Source organism: Oryctolagus cuniculus, chromosome 1 (genome assembly GCF_051225735.1).
Source record: "Oryctolagus cuniculus isolate XC-2025 breed Fujian yellow rabbit chromosome 1, ASM5122573v1, whole genome shotgun sequence".
NCBI classification, from domain to species: Eukaryota; Metazoa; Chordata; class Mammalia; order Lagomorpha; family Leporidae; genus Oryctolagus; species Oryctolagus cuniculus.
The window spans coordinates 27,891,765-27,898,333 of NC_142867.1; positions in this window are offsets into that span (position 1 = coordinate 27,891,765).

Genomic DNA, 6,569 nt, shown 5'->3' on the forward strand with positions numbered 1-6,569 from the left:
TTTTCTGTCCTGTCTAGCTTGTTCATGATAAGACAAAAAAGCTGTCAGAGAATGGGATCCATGACTTCTTATTTTAATGGTAAACTGAAAGCTCTGAAGGGTGGAATCAATGCTTTCTAGCTATTCTCATGATAAAACTATAAACTCCTAAGGAGTGGGATATGCACTTTTGTCTTCCTAATGGCAGCTTTTGCAGAGAAGCTATCATTTTGTACCCTCTTAAAGGGACTCCCCTTTCCTCATTCCTACCATGGCCAACCTAACTGCCTATTAACCTGTCTATTACATTCCCTCTCCCAGAAGGTTGGACCCTAACTTCTAGTATGGATATGGGGAGTTGACACTCTGAATGATTCTTACTGAAAGGGGGCGTCATTGAGGAACAGCAGGGGAGTACTTTTCTGAGGGTCAGATCTAAGGGTTCCCAACAGAATGTGGACTTCCTCAGAGGCACTGTCTGGAATTTGATGGCTTCTAGGTGTTTAGTTTTGAGTAACACAAAGCATAAGGCAGTCGCTAACTCCATTAAGATTCAAATTTTTAAGTAATTATACTCAATAAAGGCAGGAAACACATTAAACTTTCTTGAGTTACCTAAAACTTTTTAACCTAGGTCAGTTAGAAAACATGGAGAAACCTTGACTGAAAGGATTAGCATGTAATAGCAGCATACACCCATCACTCAGGACAGCTGAAAAGAACATGTAGAATTTTAAAGCATAGTTACTTTACTTTTTTTTTTTTTTTTTTTTTTTTTTTGACAGGCAGAGTGGACAGTGAGAGAGAGAGACAGAGAGAAAGGTCTTCCTGTGCCGTTGGTTCACCCTCCAATGGGCGCCGCGGCTGGCGTGCTGCGGCCAGCGCACCGCGCTGATCCGATGGCAGGAGCCAGGAGCCAGGTGCTTTTCCTGGTCTCCCATGGGGTGCAGGGCCCAAGCATTTGTGCCGTCCTCCACTGTACTCCCTGGCCACAGCAGAGATCTGGCCTGGAAATGGGGCAACCGGGACAGAATCCGGTGCCCCAACAGGGACTAGAACCCGGTGTGCCGGCGCCGCAAGGCGGAGGATTAGCCTAGTGAGCCGTGGTGCCGGCCGCCTTTACAGTTTTTTAATTTGAATAGGAAACAGGTGAATAGTTTCTACAGCATTATACTTTACCAGAGTATGACAAATACTAGAAGCCTTGGGAAAATGTTTAGCCTGGAAAATAAGACATTTAATCACAGTACCAACAATGTTTTGTTAAAAGACTTACATTTGTTTGAAAAGCACATTGTGGATGGCAAAATATTTAGACTTATTATGATTACAAAAAAACTTCAATAGTTTATAGCATCTTAGGAAGAATAGCAGAGTTTTACAGACCTTTATATATTTTAAGGCAGTGGCAAATAATCTGAAAGCTCTGTAGTATAACAAGGCATAAACTGATGAAGAACAGAAAAATCTGAAGTGGGCAGAGAACCTTTTTTTTTTTTTATCTTTTATTTAATGAATATAAATTTCCAAAGTACGACTCATGGGTTACAATGGCTTTCCCCCCCATACCGTCCCTCCCACCCACAACCCTCCCCTTTCCCACTCCCTCTCCCCTTCCATTCACATCAAGATTCATTTTCGATTATCTTAATATACAGAAGATCAGCTTAGTATACCTTAAGTAAGGATTTCAACAGTTTGTTCCCACACAGAAACATAAAGTGAAAAATAATAGATGATTTTTTTTAAATGATGATGAAATCAGATCAGACCTATTGTCATGTTTAATCCCAGTGAGAGTCAAGTTGGGAATTGATAATTTCTTTTTTTTTTTTTTTTTTTTTTACAGAAGATCAGTTTAGTGTACATTAAGTAAAGATTTCAATTGTTTGCACCCCCATAGAAACACAAAGTGAAATATACTGTTTGAGTACTCGTTATAGCATTAAGCCTCAGTGTACAGCACATTAAGGACAGAGATCCTACATGAGGAGTAAGTGCACAGTGACTCCTGTTGTTGACTTTACAAATTGACACTCCTGTTTATGGCATCAGTAATCTCCCTATGCTCCAGTCATGAGTTTCCAAGGCTATGGAAGCCCCTTGAGTTCTCCGACACTTATCTTGTTTAGACAAGGTCATAGTCAAAGTGGAGGTTCTCTCCTCCCTTCAGAGAAAGGCACCTCCCCCTTTGAAGACCTGTTCTTTCCACTGGGATCTCACTCACAGAGATCTTTTTGCCAGAGTGTCTTGGCTTTCCATGCCTGAAATACTCTCATGGGCTTTTCAGCCAGATCCGAGTGCCTTTAGGGCTGATTCTGAGGCCAGAGGGCTATTTAGGACATCCGCCATTCTATGAGTCTGCTGAGTATCTCACTTCCCATGTTGGATCACTCTCCCCTTTATTTATTCTATTGGTTAGTGTTAGCAGATACTAGACTTGTTTATGTGCTCCCTTTGACTCTTAGTCCTTTCATTATGATCAATTGTGAACTGAAATTGATCACTTGGAATAGTGAGATGGCATTGGCACATGCCACCTTGATGGGATTGAATTGGAATCCCCTGGTATGTTTCCAACTCTACCAATTGGGACAAGTCAGCCCGAGCATGCCCCAAATTATACATCTCTTCCCTCTCTTATTCCCACTTTTATGTTTAACAGGGATCACATTTCAGTTAATTTTCAACACTTAAGAATAACTGTGTGATAATTACAGAATTAAACCAGTCATATTAAGTAGAACAGACAAAAAAAATACTATGAGGGATAATGTATTAAGTTGTCCATTAGCAGTCAGGGCTATGCTGATCAAGTCACCATTTCTCATAGTGTCCATTTCACTTCAACAGCTTTCCTTTTTGGTGTTCAGTCAGTTGTCACCTATCAGGGAGAACATATGGTATTTGTCCCTTTGGGACTGGCTTACTTCACTCAGCATGATGTGTTCCAGATTCCTCCATTTTGTTGCAAATGACTGGATTTCGTTGTTTCTTACTGCGGTATAGTATTCTAAAGAATACATATCCGATAATTTCTTTATCCAGTCTACCATTGATGGGCATTTAGGTTGGTTCCAGGTCTTGGCTATTGTGAATTGTGCTGCAATAAACATTAGGGTGCAGACCGCTTTTTTCTTTATCAATTTAAACTCCTTTGGGTAAATTCCAAGGAGTGGGATGGCTGGGTCGAATGGTAGGGTTATATTCAGGTTTCTGAGGAATCTCCAGACTGATTTCCATAGTGGCTTGACCAGTTTGCATTCCCACCAACAGTGGGTTAGTGTCCCTTTTCCCCCACATCCTCGCCAGCATCTGTTGTTGGTAGATTTCTGTATGTGAGCCATTCTAACCGGGGTGAGGTGAAACCTCATTGTGGTTTTGATTTGCATTTCCCTGATTGCTAGTGACCTTGAACATTTTTTCATGTGCCTGTTGGCCATTTGGATTTCCTCTTTTGAAAAATGTCTATTGAAGTCCTTGGCCCATCTCTTAAGTGGGTTGTTGGTTTTGTTTTTGTGGAGTTTCTTGATCTCTTTGTAGATTCTGGTTATTAACCCTTTATCTGTTGCATAGTTTGCAAATATTTTTTCCCATTCTGTTGGTTGTCTCTTCACTCTCCTGACTGTTTCTTTTGCAGTACAGAAACTTCTCAATTTGATGCAATCCCAATAGTTGATTTTGGCTTTGACTGTCTGTGCCTCCCGGGTCTATTCCAGAAATTCTTTGCCTGTGCCAATATCTTGAAGGGTTTCTCCAATGTTCTCTAATAACTTAATGGTGAAGGGCGTAGATTTAGGTCTTTAATCCACGTTGAGTGGATTTTTGTGTAAGGTGTAAGGTAGGGGTCTTGCTTCATGCTTCTGCACGTGGAAATCCAGTTTTCCCAGCACCATTTATTGAATAGACTGTCCTTGCTCCAGGAATTGGTTTTAGATCCTTGATCAAATATAAGTTGGCTGTAGATGTTTGGATTGATTTCTGGTGTTTCAATTCTGTTCCATTGGTCTATCCATCTGTTTCTGTACCAGTACCATGCTGTTTTGATTACAACTGCCCTGTAGTATGTCCTGAGGTCTGGTATTGTGATGCCTCCGGCTTTGTTTTTGTTGTACAAGATTGCTTTAGCTATTCGAGGTCTCTTGTGCCTCCATATGAATTTCAGCATCATTTTTTCTAGATCTGCGAAGAATGTCTTTGGTATCTTGATTGGGATTGCATTGAATCTATAAATTGCTTTTGGGAGAATGGACATTTTGATGATGTTGATTCTTCCAATCCATGAGCATGGAAGATTTTTCCATTTTTTGGTATCCTCTTCTATTTCTTTCTTTAAGGTTTTGTAATTTTCATCGTAGAGATCTTTAACATCCTTGGTTAAGTTTATTCCAAGGTATTTGATTGTTTTTGTAGCTATTGTGAATGGGATTGATCTTAGCAGTTCTTTCTCAGTCATGGCATTACTTGTGTATACAAAGGCTGTTGATTTTTGTGCATTGATTTTATATCCTGCCACTTTGCCAAACTCCTCTATGAGTTCCAATAGTCTCTTAGTAGAGTTCTTTGGATCCTCTAAGTACAGAATCATATCGTCTGCAAAGAGGGATAGTTTGACTTCTTCCTTCTTGATTTGTATTCCTTTGATTTCTTTTTCTTGTCTGATGGCTCTGGCTAAAACTTCCAGAACTATGTTAAATAGCAGTGGTGAGAGTGGGCATCCCTGTCTGGTGCCAGATTTCAGTGGAAATGCTTCCAACTTTTCCCCATTCAATAGGATGCTGGCTGTGGGTTTTTTATAAATTGCTTTGATTATATTGAGGAATGTTCCTTCTATACCCAATTTGCTTAGAGTTTTCATCATGAAAGGGTGTTGAATTTTATCAAATGCTTTCTCTGCATCAACTGAGATAACCATATGGTTTTTCTTCTGCAGTCTGTTAATGTGGTGAATCACATTGATTGATTTGCGAATGTTGAACCATCCCTGCATACCAGGGATGAATCCCACTTGGTCTGGGTGGATGATTTTCCTGATGTGTTGTTGTATTCTATTGGCCAGAATTTTATTGAGGATTTTTGCATCTATGTTCATCAGGGATATTGGTCTGTAATTTTCTTTCAGTGCTGCATCTTTCTCTGGCTTAGGGATTAAGGTGATGCTGGCTTCATAGAAAGAATTTGGGAGGATTCCCTATTCTTTGATTGTTCTGAATAGTTTGAGAAGAAATGGGATTAGTTCTTCTTTAAACGTCTGGTAGAATTCAGCAGTGAATCCATCTGGTCCCGGGCTTTTCTTTGTTGGGAGGGCCTTTATTACTGTTTCAATTTCTGTTTCAGTTTTGGGTCTGTTTAGGTTTTCGATGTCTTCATGGTTCAATTTTGGTAGATTGCATGTGTCCAGGAATCTATCCATTTCTGATAGGTTTTCCTGTTTGCTGGCATACAGGTCCTTGTAGTAATTTCTGATGATTCTTTTTATTTCTGTGGTGTCTGTTGTTACATTTCCTTTTTCATCTCTGATTTTATTGATTTGGGTCTTTTCTCTTCTTTTTTTAGTTAGTTGGGCCAATGGGGTGTCAATTTTGTTTATTTTTTCAAAAAACCAGCTTCTCGCTTGGCTGATTTTTTGTAATGTTTTTTTTTGGATTCAATCCTGTTAATTTCTTCTCTGGTTTTAATTATTTCTCTTCTCCTACTAGATTTGGGTTTGGTTTGCTGCAGTTTTTCTAGGTCCTTGAGGTGCGCTGAAAGCTCATTTATTTGGTACCTTTCCAATTTCTTGATATAGGCACCTATTGCTATAAATTTGCCTCTCAATACTGCTTTTGCTGTATCCCATAAGTTTTGATATGTTGTGTTGTTGTCTTCATTTACTTCCAGAAAGTTTTTGATTTCTCTTTTGATTTCTTGAATGACCCAGTGTTCATTCAGGAGCATGTTGTTCAGTCTCCATGTGTTTGCATACTTTCTGGGGTTTCCTGAGTTGCTAATTTCCAGCTTCATCCCGCTGTGGTCTAAGAAGCTGCATGGTATGATTCTAATTCTTTTAAATTTGCTGAGACTTGCTTTATGGCCTAGTATGTGATCAATCCTAGAGAAGGTTCCATGCGCTGCTGAGAAGAATGTGAAGTCTGTAGATGTAGGCTTGAAAGTTCTGTACATATCTGTTAGATTCATTTGGGCAATAGTGTCAATTAAATCTGCTGTTTCCTTGTTGATCTTCTGTCCGGATGATCTGTCTATTTCTGAGAGTGGAGTATTGAAGTCCCCCAGTACTATTGTATTGGAATCTAAATCTTCCTTTAAGTCCCTTAACATATTTTTAAATAGACCGGTGCCCTGTAATTAGGTGCATATACATTTATAATAGTTACATCTTCTTGTTGAATTGAACCCTTAATCATTATATAGTGTCCCTCTTTGTCTCTCTTAACAGTTTTTGTATTAAAGTTTATTTTGTCTGATATTAATATGGCTACACCTGCTTTTTTTTGGTTTCTGTTGGCATGGAATATCTTTTTCCAACCTTTCACTTTCAGTCTGCATGCCTCTTTGTTAGAGAGATGTGTTTCTTGTAGGCAACAAATAGT